This window comes from Haemorhous mexicanus, chromosome 2 (genome assembly GCF_027477595.1).
Source record: "Haemorhous mexicanus isolate bHaeMex1 chromosome 2, bHaeMex1.pri, whole genome shotgun sequence".
NCBI classification, from domain to species: Eukaryota; Metazoa; Chordata; class Aves; order Passeriformes; family Fringillidae; genus Haemorhous; species Haemorhous mexicanus.
The window spans coordinates 73,227,847-73,245,027 of record NC_082342.1 but is presented as its reverse complement, the minus strand read 5'-3'; positions in this window follow the sequence as shown (position 1 = coordinate 73,245,027).

Below are 17,181 nucleotides of genomic sequence, written 5' to 3'. Positions count from 1 at the left end.
GCATACTTACTATGTCCATGAAACATTATAACAAAACAATTAAAAAAATAATGATGCCTGTGTTCTTTTATCACTACTACAATTTATAAATGATTTCTGCTATTGCTTGAAATCTGTACTGTCTCATAATGTTATGTCTTGCCATTGGTTTATTTTGTCACTTTCCTGAGTGTATAAACATATAAACATATATATATATATATATATATATATATATATATATATATATATATGTATGTATGTATGTATGTATGTATGTATATGTAAATATGTATATATATATAAAATGAACTTCTAACTTTGGAGTGCTTACTACTGAGCTGTTGTAAATCAAACCAGTATAAAATTAGAATTAATTACCTACTTGAGAACAATTCTTGATACACCAAAAAAATAGTCCTGCAAAACTCATTCACTTGTCTTGTAGCATCATATTAAAAGCAAGATGACACGCTGCATTCATTTTCTTATGATGTAAATAAAACAGTAATACTGCCAAATTAGTGGCATTAGTGATTAAAATAATATGGGCTGAAAGCACGTTGCTTTTTTTGTTAATTGCTGAATAGCTAAACACAGTTCAGGTACATTTACACCTCTTCCTCCCAAAGAAAATGTTATGTCGTAGCCTATAAGTTTGTTTTATGGGTCTCCTGAGAATCAATAAGAACAGCCTGAATATAGCCAGAGCTAAACTGCCAGGGAAATCTTATAAGTAAGTGCTATGTGCTGCTGTGTGTTGGTCAAATTGTAGAATGAGAGTGAAACAGTTGAGTTCATGCCCATGGTGGGTACACAAGCTTTCTCCTCTTCACCATCCTAGCAGCTCATGCCCCATGGTTAGGCAGTTTAATTTCAGATATATACAGAGGTTACAGCTGCTGCAATTTAACTGAAAAGCAATTTGATTATTTGCTTCATATATTGATACTTAATACATTACTCAACATATTGTGAGTAGCTCACCACAGCTGAACCTGTCTGGATGGTGAAATCAAGGCAGAAGAAGCAACAGAAGGTCTTTGATGGGTTGGGGGTGGTGTGCTCACTTCAGGCTCAATGTGCTCCAGGACTCAACCTTGTGTATGTGCTGACATCTGGCATCTGTCCCCTTAGTGTCACAAATTCTTTCAGTGATTTGCAAGAGATGAGCTGACAGACCCAGAGTCAAATTCCTTTCTATTTATCTTAAAATCTCTGTGACAAATAGAATGGTTAACTTGAGCAGGGAGACAGCATTGCCTTGTCCCAGGTGAGAAGAGAAACTCAGCTCTCATGGGTGGAATCACTGAGATCTTTGGGCTGGTCCAGATTAAGAAGGAAATGGTATAGGGTATGGCAGAGTTTCTCAAATGTAGAATTTAGCAACGTTCCCCCTTCTTCTAATTAAGATGAACATATTTGAGAGGATTCATGGGCTCTAGGGCTTCAATGTGCTTTAAGAGCAAGCCCTGAGATTCACCCATGCAAAAGTAAAAGGAAGATAAAGGGGCCCAAAGTGCAAAGGATGCTGCACTTTCAGTTGGTTCTGCCTCCATATCCAGTTCACTCATTATTTTCCAGATACTGGTTTAAAATGCAGCCTTCATGCAGGAGGTTGATGCTTTTATTTTTGTAAATTTAATTGCTAGTTCAAACATTCTACATCAGGATCTGTGATTTACTCCCTAGTCCAGCGAATTCATCTATCTATCTATCTATCTATCTATCTATCTATCTATCTATCTATCTATCCATGTATGTTTATAAAAATGACATGAGGTTGGACAATTTGAAAAGGCGAAATTGAGAGAAAATATCTGAAAATATGTCAGAACGGTGCACAACATGCTCCCTTAGAAAGGACTAAAATCACTGCTTCTGATTGAAGGAAGAATATGGACTTGACTATCTCTGAAATACTGAATAGGATAGTAGCATTTCACCTCAGTTTACTTCCAAAAATGACTGATTTCATGCCTCAGCCAAATTGAGAGCTCAGGATTATGAATAAGAGATAGAAATAGATCTCTCTTTTCATCTTCGAATTAGGCATAAATTTTTCAGGCCTGATGCATCCTTCTCTTCAGTAGCTCTTGACTACTTTAGTCCTCCCTTTTTTCATACAACAACCTTCCTCATATTCTGCCTTAAACTCATTTTGTGTTGAGCAGAGTGGCCCAATTCGGTGGTAAAAATATCAACTGGTATAAAAGCCAATAGGTGCCTACATGTTTGAGCTAGCCCCTAGCATCACTATTTTTCAGATGGAGAGCAGGATTCAAGGAAACTGTTAGAAAACAAAATACTGTCTAGGAAAATCTCAGGACTTGTAGGAGGAATCTCTGCTCAGAAGAAAAAAACCTCACCCATCCCTCTGATGATCAAACTTTTTCTAAGTGGTAGTAAACAAGAGATTTCAGATGGAGATACAAATAACTTAATTTTTTAAATGGATTTTCTACCTCAGCCACTATGCAACAGGTTGCAGAGAGACTGGAAACTCCCAATTGCTGCATCTCAGAGTGGTCCTTCTAAATCAGGACAAATCTGGATCTAATTCTTTTTCAGTTCATCAGTCTTCTGTCTCTGACTTTGGAGCATGGCTAGGGGTCTTTATATTCTTAAAAGGACATTGTGAGGTGTTAATTCATTAACATTTGATCACTGCAGTGATGGTAAATCTGATGACAATGATAGTTCTGCCTTTAGAAAAGTCCTTGAAATTTGAAAAGCAAGTTTCTAAATGCGGTTTCACCCTGCTAGTACTTTCAGCAAAGTTCAGTTCCCTTAACACGTGTGCATTTACTGCTCCATGCTATTGCAGGGTGTTATGAGCAGTAGCTGTGCTCCACTCAGTAAGAGGTGGCAATTTGGCACCACAGAGTTTCTTCAGAGAAGCATTGTAGACTGTAATTACTTCATGTTTGCTTTTGTGTTTTGACACCACCAGGTGAGAGGTGTTGGTGGTGTGCATGGTGTAGCTGTCATTAAATATAACCGAGCTGAATGTTTGATGAAGTGAACAAAAGATAAAGCAAACTAGGCATGCAGTCAGACCTTTAAAACAATCTGGATGTAAATGAGGAGAGGCTTTGTTAGTAGATCAGCAGAACTGTTCAATCCCCAGTTTGCAATGAAAGCCTTTCATGCTATGCTACTGTAGCATGATAATTTTTATCCTATGGTTTTATTGCTGAAGCTGTGATAGTGTGTGTGTGCATATCTACATACCCATGCAGGCAAAATTTGTGTAATGAGATTAATGAAAATAACAATAAATATGTTTTCAACATCATGCAGCTGGTAAAAAATGAGGATTGTATCTAGAAATGCATTAAATCTACAAAAATGGATTAATTTTAGAGCATTTATTGTTATTATTTTTATTGCTATTATTTTTATTTCTAAGGCTTACTAGACTTCATTCTTTCAGACAAAAACATGCATATCAGCTTTGCAGTGTGATTGCCTTATGGGCATAAAGCTTTGCATATTTACTGCCCATGAATCATACAAGTATGTGAAATCCAGTGAAGATTCAATTTTTCCTGCTAGATGCACCTCTAGCCGTTTAATTAAAATATGTATTATTAATAAAACTAGATTTAAGTCATATTTTTTACAGATATGACTGAAACATTAAGGGCAAATTGTTTGATACTTTCACAGTAATTTGCTTTTAATGTTTTGTGCCTTAATCAAGGTAATCCTGGGATAAGGTTTGTACTGCTCGTGACTTCATGATGTTCAAGTTACCAAAAAGAGATTTAAGAGTTTTCCAAGACAAAGTCACATTTACTTATGAAATTGGCTTCAAATTTTTGCTGCAGAGGGAGCCCTACATATCAGCAAAATGCAATAAAGTGTACCCTACCCATTTATAAAACTCTGTTTGTTGCACAGGTTGCAGTCTATTATATCAATCTTCACTAAGGAAGTGTCAGGTTATTGCTTTATTCCAACTCTTGTGAAGCCATAGATGTCCCAGTGCCCTGCTCAATGAATTTATCTTCCATTTCCTGGAAATGTCCCTGGATCTCCTCTGATGTTTGGTGTGTAGATGTACTGATAGCTGTGGTGGTACTGTGTTGGTAAAGGATCAATTACACTCTCAGCTTCATCTTACCCTGCCTACCATTGAATTCTGCATAACTCTGGCTGTTTGTGTCTAATGAAGCTTTTGGCAGCAACAAGCTTATGAATTACTTTTAAGGAAGATTTTAATTTTTAATTAGTGTCTTCCAAGTTATCTCATAATCTTAATGGAAGTGTGGCTAGTGGAAGTTTGAGGGGCTATCTTGCCTAAGAAAGGGGTAAAATGTAATTAAACATATACCTCAATTGTGATAAAAACTGCAGATATGAAAGTCTTCTGTAAATTTTCCAGTCAGAGAGGAAGCAGCGATTAAGGGAATAAAGAGAAGAATTTATATATTTTGTATCAAATTTTCTCTTTTTTTTTGGCTGTGAAGGATCACTCTATTCTGCACAAGTCTGTTGGAATTTATGGTATATAATTTCATCACATCTTATTGAAATCACTGCACACCAGTAAGTTTCCTGGGCATTACAGGGGTACATAACATTTTGTCAGATGAAAAAAAATACAGGGAAATCTGTGAGATGTCTCTAGAGAGAAAATCATAGCTCTGTCATGAAAGCAACCTCCAGAGAACTCATGAAAACTACGGGACAGAGGATTCCAATTTTATCTCAATTTAGCTCCAAATTTTAAAATTATTGGGAAAACAAAAGTAAATGTTAGCAGCAAAAACAATTTTGAAAGTCAAGACCAGAAAAATCATTTGTATTCTAAAGCGTGCCTTTGCCACAGAGTTACAGAAACATAGAATGGTTTGGGCTGCACGGGTCCTTTAAAAACCATCTCTTCCCACTCCCTGCAATGAGCAGGGGCATTCAGCTAGATGAGTTTTCTCAGAGCCACATCCAACCTGGCCTTGAATGAAGGCCCCTGGCCTTCCAGCAATGGGGCACCTACCACTCCTCTGGATAATCTGCTCCAGCATTTTGCTACCTGCATGGTAAAATTTTTTTTCTTATAACTTCATATAGAAAGTACACTTTACCTTTTTGATATACTAATATGTCTCTGATTTTCATAACTATTTTCTTTGATCATTTAAAGACTTATTTTACAACATAGCATATACCAGAAAAAACCCAAAACCATATACTAGTATAAGAAATAAAATGCTTAAAAAATCTTGACTCATGCCTTTTTATTAAAAGCACAAAGTTTGCTGAAATGGCCACTTAGCACAAAGCAGAAGAAAATTACAAGTATGTATTTTTTTTGTTTGCCTACTTGTTTTTGAACTTCCAAGGCTCTCATAGTCAAACTTTTTTATACAAATGTACAATTAGTAGAACCTGTATTTTAGAAAAGGAAAATCAAGGTTACCATCTAATGACTTCTGAAACAGGGGCTTTAAGAAAGACTGCCATGAGAATGACAATAACATTTTAAGACTAGCAGTGCTTGTTGGTGCTGGCCTGACTGGAGGATCTCTGGTAAAACATTTATTTCCATAAGTGGAAAGAGAGCCTACACTCTCTAAGTGGATAAAATATTGTAGCATTACAGGCACCCCAAAACAAAACCTATTCCAGAGTTACCAGTTTGATTTGTTAGTGGCAAACTGTTCTATGCTGCAGGGAGTCACACAGTAAAAATGCAAGACACAGTCTCGGAAATGTGAAACTCTGGTGCCAATTAATCATAATCAGAAGTGGTGTTAAAATGATCCACATTTGTCATATAACTGTGTACACTACACTGGTATATTAACATTACCATATTTTGTAAAAGAATGTAAAATACTTGCATGTTTTCTCAACTGACTTGTTTAAAGTTACACAGGACATGTTACATTTACATAAAACTGCATAAATACCATACCCACTGCATAAGTGTCATAATATTCTTAAATATATATTCTAACATTTTTGTTCTAAATTCAGGAGACATATAATGTGTCATATCAGTTCCTATCCTTTCTGTGTTTCTGTGTTTGAATGATTAAGTTGATCTCTCATGGGTTCTCAAGGATGATGAAAATTAAAATCACATGCCTAACACCTTTTGGGAAATTTTAAAAGAAATCTTTCATAGACATTTATTTTAGAATTTTGTCCTCATAGAGTGTTGCAAAGCAAACCTCCTTCTTAATTTTTTACTTATTGCCCAAAAAAGTCTTTAAAATGGACTTGTTTATGGAGTAAAGAAATAACATATTCCCCATTCACAAATCACCCATAAAAAACCCACATTACTCTTTCAGTAGCAGTGCAAAAATTCAAAATTGGATCAATTTGCAAATATTTGTGCTATACTTGAGGGCCTTAGTTAAACAAGCAAACAAAAAAATGTTCAATGATTATATATGTTCTATAGAGAATCCAAACCTACTTTATGCTTGATTTGTCATTGTTTAAATTAGTGCAGAAACCTCAGATCTCTATCCCAAAGCAGTAAAAATGTTATTTTCCTACCAAAAGTAAAGGAGTAAGATAGAAATCCATGATATCAGAAAGAGCCTAGGCCATTCTAATCACACCTACCAAAGATTTTTCTTTCTATTGATTTCTGCACTGATTTAGAAGAGACATCCAGCTTCAAGTGTCCCTACAGTTCATGTTTTTCATTGTGGAGTAAATGTAAGAAGTTGATCTCTTCTATCAAGATATTTCCTTAGCAGTAGAACTGAAAATACAGTGTTATTTTACTGAATATAAGTAGGAATTATTAACTCAAACTACCATGTATGACTTCAGGAAGTGACTTTGCCTACCGATTTAGTTAAAGATTTTGAAAATTCTTTTATCTCAGAACTTCTCTTTTACAATAGATGTTATTGCTGGGGTTCTGGTTTTTGACACAAGTATGACATGTGAAGAATCAAATCCTACTTATCTGGTAAATTCATCATTCAGATGTCTGAAAGCAGGCAGAAAAAAATGAACCTTTAAAATGTACAATATTATGAGTGAAACTAGGCACACACCATATTTCACCTTTAATATGACTGTCAGATTTAACAGATCTGTTTAATTCTTGCTGTTTTCCCATTCATATTCCTCCAGTACTAGTCTAAAGAAAAATAATGTTTGCTGTTTAATTTCTTTTCCATACTCTTTACCTAACTGCATGGGAAATTGTAAGTAAGAACCAACACAGCAAAGAAGAGCTCAAAGTACTAAAATGACTCTGAAATATTGGTGGTGAATTATGGCTACTTCTTCTCCAAATGGTGTTTAGTTTTTAATATCTGCTAATAGAAGGAGAAGGTGAGTAGCAGCTGGAAAGTTAGGCAGACAGACAGCAAGTAAAATTTAGCAAAAGAAGTTTGGATTCCTCTACCTGACTACAGATGTCTAAGTCCAAACAGTCCTTTCTAGGTCCAGTGAAATAAAAGAGAGGGAAAAAAAAAAAGGCACTTCCAGAGTGAATTTAATTTTTCTTAAAAAGACATCCAGCTTAGATCAGATGAGCAATGCCCCAGAGTAGTTTATTCAGGCACTTTGTAGATACTTATAGAACAGACATGTACAGCCAGACAGAAACAATATCCTCCTTTCTCTTCATACAGAATAGAAACATCTTAATTTTATTCGATATTTTTATTTTCCTAACTGTGAAAAAAGGAAAGACAGACTCTTTCTCTCACGGCAATCATTCACCTCTGGAAATACAGGAGAGAGCAGCTGCAGAGAAAATCTTTGCTGGGACAGAGAAAACTTCACCCTCTTCCAAGGGAGGAGTGGGTGTCTCCTGTGTTTTGGGTTTTGTGCAGTAGTCCCTGTAGCTCATTTCTCTTTAGGCAGAGCACTGCTGAGAAGGCAGGCTCCACCATGAGGTCAGCTGGCCAGAGAGGCTGTGCCATGGGTCAAGGACCAGAGTGGTGCTGGTTGGTCATGCTCAGTAACCAGAAGGCATCTGAGCATTGCTGGAGAGGTGTCTGCTGCTACTGATCACACACAGCTATTGGCAGCGAGTGCACAAATCAATACACACACTATTTCTCCTTGCACAGCAAATTTTATTGCACTGCTTGTGTTTTGAACCTCTGGGAGGGGTTTAAAAGTGGTTTAAAACCAATTCACAGTGGGAAAAACTGCTCAAATAGAACATACTTCTGGTAAAATCAAAGAAAGTCCACTCTAAACATTCCTACATAGAAAAAAGCAAACTGTTCCATCAATAGTGAAACTAATGAGTGTATTTTCCACTGGTTTGTTTTCTGTATACTGCACAGCTTTCTACTGCAATAATCTTCTGTCCAGGTGACACTGACCATAATACCTTATCTGTCCCTCATACAGGGACAGCTCCAGAGTCACCTCAGCTCCACATGGTGCCCACCTCCCTTGCCAAAGCACTCTGTGAATTGTCTCATAAGTCCTGCTGGAGGAGCATAAGATTCATCCCTCAGCTCTTTGTCTGCACTGTACATTCCTGCTTGTTCACTGATCCAAAACTAAGGTACGTGTGGCTCTCTGTTCCTTTTGTGGGCGGATTCCTCCTTTATTTCTACCTCTCTTTTCTCACTGTTTGAAAACCAGCAGATTAATTATATGTTTTTACATACCCAAACTTAGATTCAAAAGTCAAAGGCCAGCTGAAGGACAAAGATTAACACAAAGCAGAGTGCTCTCCTGGAAGAATGGGCAGGGCATTGAGAGAGTGCTGTGGGATGTCTGGTTAACACCTTTTTATCTTTTCCTACCATTCTCTTCAGCAGAGCCATTCTCTACCTGTCTCTTCCCAGTCATTGGCTAAAAAAGAACAGCTTTCCATGGGCTGACAGACCTTTCAATGGTTTCCTTCTGTTGAGTACAGCAGTTTCAAGGAGCAACCATTAGGGCTATATTCAATTTTGTCTGTGGGGTTATGGAAGAACCATGAAGCCAGGTGTGCTCATAATGAGATTCGTCTGAGCAGAAGTAGACACCAACCCCACAGATACATAAATATGAGACAGTGACTGTAGGCTTCCCACACATAGAAATAAATCAGTGTCATTGTCTTTAATGCCAGCACCAAAAATTATCTGATGTACAGAAGTCTGGGGGTACCAATTTTTTTACCACTGGCTCTGAGGTGCCACTAAAAGTCACTTTCAAGTTTAGATAGCAGGAATTCAATCCTGACTGGCTTCAATTCTTGTATAGGCAACCTAAACAGAGCCTGACCCCAGGCAATATGAGTTTCATTTTCCTTTGTGGCAGGTGATGCAGGAGAACTCTTAGGAAGAAACTTCAAGCCAATTTTTCTGGGTAGTACTGGCCAGGTACCATCTCTTACCTTGAAAACACTACTGAGAAGTAGAAGCACAGAATCACACAGTCATTTAGGCAGGAAGGAAGCTCATGAGAAAATCTAGGTAAAACCCACTGCTCAAGCAGATTCACAAGACCATCTTGCCCAGGATCATGTTTCTCCTCAGGTGGGGATTTCAGTATCTCTTGGGAACTTGTGCTAGTGTTTGATCACCACCACAACAAACATGTGTTAGACTAACATGCATTATATTAGAAGATCTTAAATTTTAATTAATTTGGGGCCTAAAAGGAAATAAAGGAATTGTAATCTGATTTTTTTTACCAGGAATGCAAAAAAGCAGCAGATATCTGTTAATTATTGGCTCAAAGTTTTAAAATTTGCTGCTGAAAAGAGTAAGAAGACATTAACAGAATTCCCTGAGACAAAAAAATTCTCATTGTCATTGAATTCACAGCCTTGAGCACTTCCAAACTTGGGCCATCCTCTTCAAAGGAGACAAAGAGTGTAGTTCCAAGACCTTAGGTTTCCATCCAGAGCCTGGGCATGTGTGTTTCATTAGCACCTGGCTTTAACAGGTTGTTTTGATGATGCAGAGACAGGTGTGCCTCCTTCCTGAGGATATGTCTGTGTTTCCTGGATCCAGAGATTCCTTTTGCCACAGCTTCTGGAGTGCCTGTTCTTCATGAGGCCACAACTTGCAGTGCTTCCAGGGGTAAATTATTACAAAGATGTGTCCAGCCCACTTTTCTGCCAGTAGATGCAGGTTTAAATCTGTTACTTACTGCAAACATTGCAGCAGCTCTTACTGCACTCATCTCTGGACCAAATTTCAATCAAAGAATCCTGAACTTTTTTTGTTGTATTGGCTTGTGTCTGACATTTGCTGGTGTTTCATTCCCTGTTGTATCTAGGGATTACTCAAAACTGAGTTTACTTTGCACTTGTTTGTTTGTTTATAGAGTAACATGGTAGAAATTCTTGTCCTGTTAGAAGTGTTGATATGCAGAGTTGATGACTAAAAGGTCATCTGCTCTCCTGAGGTCACTGAAGAAGCATCCACACCAAACGAGTGAGGGCTCAGTTCTACAAAATCTTGGAAACTGCTAATTCCCTGAGAATTTTGCATTCATTAAAGGGGAGTAAGAAACCTCTGCTGAATGAGCCCTTATATCCTGTTATGCCACTGGATATAGCATTGCTCTGCAGTCCAGAGCAAGATTTACAATTTCCAGAAGATTAAATTAACTTTCCACCCATAAGAGTAAAGGGACAATTGATCATTGAACATATGGATGTTCCAACATTGTGGTTTTCCTTTGTTTGCCCCCACTAGGAGGCATAAACACAAACAAGAATTATGAAAAAATACTTTGCAAAGAAAAGTTCTGAAAACAGAGTATACTGCAATAATGGAAATACATCAGGTTAATGTCATTTTTAGAGTCCTCACAGAAAAGCCTGGGCAGGTTTAAAAATGAATAAATAGAAATTTGTTTTACAAAGAGGATCTTAACTATAAAATCATCACTGTGTTATCAGAGAATGACAAATCCCTCTAGTAAATGCCCAGCTTTATATTTCTTTAATAGTTGGAACTCCTGAAAAGCCTGAATTGGGTCAGAGTGCTTTTAACCTGGCTGAAAAAAATCTAAAGATGGGATTGTTCAATTCTATCAATTCTTCATTTCCTATTACCAGAAATCCTGTTTGGGGGTTTCAATATATGAAAGGTAAAAAGATCACGAGGCAACACTGCAGCAGGTAAATATTGACAGATACAAAGCACATACCAGTGTCCTACTGAGACTTAAAACAACTGCCTGTGCTGCTCAGGGACCAAGTCAATCCTATAGATGGGAGCTGTCGGGGTAAAACTTTCACAGTTTTCTCATTTTTGCTGTATAAATGTGTTCCTTCTATTAGATTTCTTTATCCCTTTTAGCCTTTCTAAATGACAATTAACTCTGCCTACCCTATCAATAGTAGGTAATTTATTTGTTTTTACAGCTGAGCCTGACTGCCATTGATTTTATTGGAGTAATTTGCTGGAAATGATTTTTTAATGTTAGATTTATTACAGAGGCACTTCATTGTCCGATAAATGAAGTAAATTGTATTTTAAAAGTAGCAAAATTAAAGAACCACTGAAATTTGAATGAATTTTTTGCAAGCGTATTAGCTCAAAAGGTGCCTTATGCATCTCTTGTATGGACCCCAGTTTGCACACAAGAGATTTTATTCTGGCCTTGTGTGGGCTCCCAAAAGCACAAGCCTAAACCACACAGAAGCAGACCTGGGTGCAGCAGTGACTCAGAGAGGGATTGTGCCCTCCCTGCTCACTCCAACTGGTACTGTGGGAATTCATCCAGTTCTATGGGACTGATACTCACTACAAAGAAAGATATTGAAATTGAGCCTTCTAATTTATTGATGCATTTCTCCCTTTACTGGCTGTCTTCCTCAGTTTTCAAACCTCTTGCTTACTCTGTTGTGACCAGCTGCAGTTGGGAGTAGGATTTGTGACTTGCTCACCTTTTAGATCTGCTCCCTGCAGTGTTTCAATTGCTGTGCATAAAGATGCTGCAATCCATCCTGGAGAACAGTAAATTACAGATTATTCCCCTCTGCCTCTCAGTGCAGTTTACAGTAAGATCTTTAGCTGATTGTGACATAAGTTTCCATTGTATTTAGAGTGAAACAAAAGGGTTTGTTACGTAGTGTGCACTTCACTTTTCAGGCCTTTTTGTGTGCTGAAAGAGTGGCTGCACTGTGCTGAGCTAAGCAAAGGACATTGTCAAGAATTCCTTCTGAGGCACAGCCTCTCTGTGCTGTCCCAACGAAGAGCTCTGAACTGCAGCCCTGCAGGAGGGACAATGGTGCTGAGCAGTCCTGGCACATCCTGCACTCCAGCCTAACACCTCCCTCCCACGGCCATCATTGCCCTGTGGGACAAACATCTGACATTTGCTGCCAGCATATTGTTCATGTCACTTAGTAAAACTGGTGTACACATAGCCTTGTTTATTTTAATTGCAAGCTCTTTAGCACATGTGTTGTCTGCTAATATTACATGTGCAATGTTTAAAATGCTGAACACAAAAAGCGAAGGGACACCTTGCAATTCTTTGTGTGTGCCTTACCAGGATATAACATTATTATTAATAAAAGCAATAATAATATTATTGTAAGAATGGCTGCAATTATAATTAGCATGAAAAAGAAAGGCATCCCTTTTTTAAATCTGCACATTTTTGTTTATATGCAAGTTGATTTTACATTTTTCAAGGCAGATTGCCAAAGTCAGTCTTGTAAAATCTGTGTTTAGACAGCTAAATAAAAATACCATGTCAGCATTCACAGTGCCAGTTATTCAGACAGGGTCCTGGGTGCTCTAACTAATAATTTTTTGCAGTGGTCAAAGATGCCATTTAGAGTTCAAATTTTTTCTTGACCAGGTACCTCTGAGACCTTTGACACTTCAAAAAGAGGCAGTCCTCTTAGTACCCCACTACAGCTTTTTTGTTCACCTGGCTCCCAAGCCAGTATAAGTCCCCTCAAACAGAAAACTGATGCCCATGTGTTTTACAGATAGAAATTGAATCTGAGCAGGTTGGACCTGAGGGAAATGCCAGCAGTAGTGAGAGCTGGCTGTTTCTCTGCACTTCTGAAAAGGATCATATGAAAAATTGAATCTCAGGTTTCCTTTGAGAGTGAGAGATTCAAGTCTCTGATATTCTCAATTTGAACAAGGACTGTGAAACAGCACCCCAATTGAGTGTGTAAACCATTGGAGTCACAAACCTCTTGCTGATCTGGGAAAGGAGAAACAGTTGGTTTTTCAGGTGTTGTGGTCATACATAACATACATGGACATACTTGCCTCTGATCTATAAGTGACCAATGAGGTTCCTGACCTCCACATTCTACTTTGCACTTCTTCCAGGTTAAACTGGACATTTTTCTGCTCATTTTTCCTCTGAGGACCCTTGATGTGAGTCTCTAACTGCCCACCTGTCTGGATGATGCATAAAAGTAAACTTATTTCTGACTAACTTGTCTGCTGCTCTACCAATGCATCTGGAAGAATTGTGTGCTCAGCCCTTTTGTAAATAATGTGACTCTAACACTGAATCTGACTTGACCCTAACTTTTGGCATCTAGATATGAATATTTTTAGGTTTTGCAGGTATTCACTAAAAGAAAATAAAAAAGCAAAACTATGAGGACTACCTGCACAGTAGGCAGGACTTTTTGCTATTTAAGCAGCATTTGGAGCAACTTCCACAAAATGTATGACAGTGGTCTCACTTTATGTCATACTATGCCTTTTTTGAATATCAAACCAGTATGTGAAGCAAAACTTAAAAATACAAAACCATGAAAATATTTTAATACAGAACCTAGAGTGCTTTCCTTTTAAATTTCCTAGCTTGTTTCCTGCATCTGGTTCTGTCACTGTTATTGATATAAGGAATCCATCAACATATTTTTATGGATGATTAAGAAAGGCTGACCTTTCCTTTGCAGGTACAAATAGGTAGTTCTTCAGAGGCTGTAAATGAATGACAAGATAATTCTATCCATTTAATATTGAAGTGATGTTGATAGTATCATTCTTCTCATGTTTGAAACGGGGAAGTATAGAGACCTTTCTCCCTCACTCTGTTCTGCTTTATGTGATGGATTTTCCCTCTGACTAATCGCTGTCACATTAACCTGCACTATTTCATCCTTCAGAGCTGTCAAGATAATGACGATAATCGAAGTGGCTCATTGTAGGTAAAGGAAATTATATGAGCAAAGTAATATCATAAAACAGTGTTTAAATATTTTAATTTCATTTGTCAGGGCTGCCCCAACACTTCATTACACATATAACCATCTCTCATCAGTGGAATTAGTGCATTATTCATTACTGTTAATTATTTTCACATAATGGCTGCCCTGATATATTTAACCTCCACATTATATCTCAGATAATGGGCCTGTAAAATTGAATTGTGTGAAGAGCGGAGTTCTAAAGCTCATTTGCAGAACATCAAAGAACAAAGAAGAGGAAAAGAATTCTAAATGGGACATTTCACCCAGCTGGGGCCAAACATTTGTTTCTGTCTGATTTGCATACGGAAAATAGGTGGTTCAGAAGTGGTTTAACATTGTACATGCTGTCTGCTCCTATTACATAGCCAATTAGAATTTGTTAAGATCCCGAGTGTTTGAGACAACTTGCAAGCCCATCTATTGTCTGATGATCATTGGCAAGGAGCTGGAAAGTTAACAGAAGAAAGTAGACCTTTCTGAAGGACAGACCACAAAATCACATGGCCTGTTAAGGAGTCACCTACACCACAAGTTAATGCTTCTTTTGACAAAGGTCTGTATTATGGAAATACATTATGGAAAAGTGCTGCTCAGGAGCGAGAAGATCCAAGCCTGGGGCATTCCAGCAGTACTCTAGTAACTACTTGGTTTTCCCTGGGACAAATTCTCTGATGCTGCCTGTCATGTAGGATGTGGAAATGGATCAGGAGGAGAACGCAGCATCCTGAACAAGATGAGGGGATCTGCACTGAGTGCAGCAAGCTGGGCCAGAGCCCTGATGGACTCAGCACCACACTGCACACAAGAAACCACCAGTTATCTCCAGTCTCTGCCCAGTGGGGCTCAGTGATGCTGAGGTTGATATGTCTGCATTGCTCTTTCACAGGATGGGGAATTCCAGAGTCCTTTCCCCTGCTTTACCACATGCCTTGAATGTACACCCCAACAAAACAAAGTCAGTACAGGTAGGGGACATTGCATAATTTAGCGTTTGAGTAACCAGCTGAATCACTAGAAGTAATTTCAGCTCTAAGTTGCAATTTAGAGGACACAGCTTGTCCATTCTAACTGCATGGATTTAACTAAATTGTTGTATTTTTTTTTCCCATTTAGAGGCTTATATGTATTTTCTTCTCATTTAGAGGCTTATACATTATTCACAGATTTCAATGGACCTGAGAAGGCATTGAAATCAAATACTTTATAAAGAGAACATTAATCAACAATTTAACATGTTATAAGGCTAAGGTCAGTTCAGAAAAAATTACTTTTTAAACAGAAAATATATTGGAATTTTCTTCAAACTTTAGTGCCAGAGTATTTGTGAAGTTTTCTGTTAAGTTCCCACACAGCTATATGAAGCAGTCTTTTGCTTTCTGCAAAACTTCAGGAGTATAGCTCTTCTGAAATTCATGTGTAAAATATACTTTTGCTCTACTTCATGTCTACAGTAAATTTTATACATCAAAAAATTATTTCAGACCTATTTCTTGGCTGTTACAGAATAACTTATGGCTCATGATAGAACTATGATCTCAGAGGTAACCCAGCAAATCAGAAGTCAGAAAATGTTTAATGAATAACAACACAATTCACTTGAGGTCATTAACATACTTCAGTCTCATTGGCCAAAAAGTCATAATTCACAGGAATGACAAATGTCTTTTTGCTAAGTGACAGTAGGTTTTTGGCCATGTCATTAAATATTCATACAACACATACATAAATCTTCCCCCACTTGGCATCATCTGGGATTCATTTGGAAGAGATCCATTTATTTCACTTTGTAATGCTTCAAGTTTGTTGCAGGCTTTAGCCTCAGCCTCCAAACTCTAGATCCAGGCTTATTAGAAAGGAAAACAGGCACGGTCCCTTCTTAGGAGGGAAAATCCTCTCTTAGTCTGTCCATTTTCAGACTATGATTTTTTATGGATTCATATACGGTCTTTTACACATCGTACAAGCTGTGTGAACAAAACCTGCTGATGTTCTCAGCTTTCTAAACCACTTTTTTGTTCATACAATATTTTCAGGGTACCATGGAATATGGATAAATAGAGAGATTAGAGAGATCACTACATGAATGAAATAATTTCTCCATATCTAAATATACTGCATGGACTTTGGTCAAAGACATGAGAAATATTCAGTCTTCCCACAAACATTTGGGTATTTTCAAACAGGAATAGACTAACAGGAGTGGTCTGTCTTTTTATTGCTGTCTAGTCAGATTTTTTTCTCTCCTGAAGCAGCTTCTACTAGGGGGTTAAGCTGGTCTTACATCTGCATTTCATCCAATAAAAATCTCAAAGTCAAAGCCCTGAATTCAGATGAACTTTCTCCATGTTCCCTATATGCTATTCTGGTGAAGCAAAAATATGAATCTTATCAAAGATGTATATTTTGATAAGAGGTCCTTGTCATATTCTGCTATTTTCTTTTTCTTGGGAAAAAAACCCCAATGAAAAACAACAAACAAGGGCTGGATGAGGAAATCCAAGAAATTCCTCAAAAATTGGAAGATACCTCAAGAACTACAAGTCAACAGAATAAAAATAATCTGTGATTTTACCTACAGCATCTTTATATCCCACACAGTCATCCTATGTCAGGTATTCTTCTCCTCAATGTTGCAATGGAGAGCCAAGAAAGTAAGAAACTGATTTTTTCCTCTATAGCAAAAGGGAAATAAAGTAATGGATGAAAAATTATGACATCAAGAAATCTCTTTAGACTTTCTGATGTGGTACAAAAAGCCAGTCTCAAGAAGGGTTGTTGACGTGTCTTGAATAATGCCTGGTGGTCTCAGCCTTTTTAAAAGTGAGGTAATCTTTTTCTCTGGAGGTTGAGGTGCTAGAAAATTTTACATCATTGAAAGAAATGCATGCACAGGAAATATCACAACTGATGGCAATAATTACACTTACAATAGTATTTTTCTTATAATAAATATTGATGTATATGCACAGACACACACACGCACAAAATCAGGTAGCTGTTTTTGTTAAATTGTCTTGAAACTGAGTTTCTAATTGAGTAGAAATGAGGCTAGAATTTAAGGAAACAGAATTTTG